The sequence below is a fragment of the Mustela erminea genome, chromosome 12, assembly GCF_009829155.1.
Source record: "Mustela erminea isolate mMusErm1 chromosome 12, mMusErm1.Pri, whole genome shotgun sequence".
Classification (NCBI taxonomy): domain Eukaryota; kingdom Metazoa; phylum Chordata; class Mammalia; order Carnivora; family Mustelidae; genus Mustela; species Mustela erminea.
Window position 1 is genome coordinate 42,692,509 of NC_045625.1, and position 562 is coordinate 42,693,070.

The following is a 562-nucleotide window of genomic DNA, read 5'->3' on the forward strand; positions in this document are numbered from 1 at the left end:
TCTAAAATCTATAAAGAACTTTTCAAACTCAGCACCCCAAACCAAATAATTCAGTTAAGGAATGGACAGAACACATGAATAGACATTTTTCCAAACAAGACAGAGAAATAGCTAACAGACACAAGATGTCCAACATCATTCATCAACAGGGTAAAGATGAGTTTCACAACACCTTTATTGAGGAATTATATAGTTAAGGCAGCCCATGAACCAGAACTTGCGGGGTACTTGGATTGAATCTAGGGATCTCTGATTACTTTTTTAACAGATGCTTTCTTGCAGTTTTTCAAAAGAACATATAATATTGTAATGCTTTGAAAACCAAAGCTTCTGTTCTCACTTTGTTATCAACAATATTAGTGGTTCTTTAAAACCCGATGACTAATAATTCACATTATTTCATGCAAATGTATTTCCTAATTTTCAAAGAAAATCTTATAATGGTTAATTTTTAAGAACTAGAAACCATCATAATATCAAAGATAAAATCAACGTCAGATTGAGTCACAAACCTTTTGGAAATCCATGCCCAGCATTCTCACCTCCATTCGTCAGTGACATC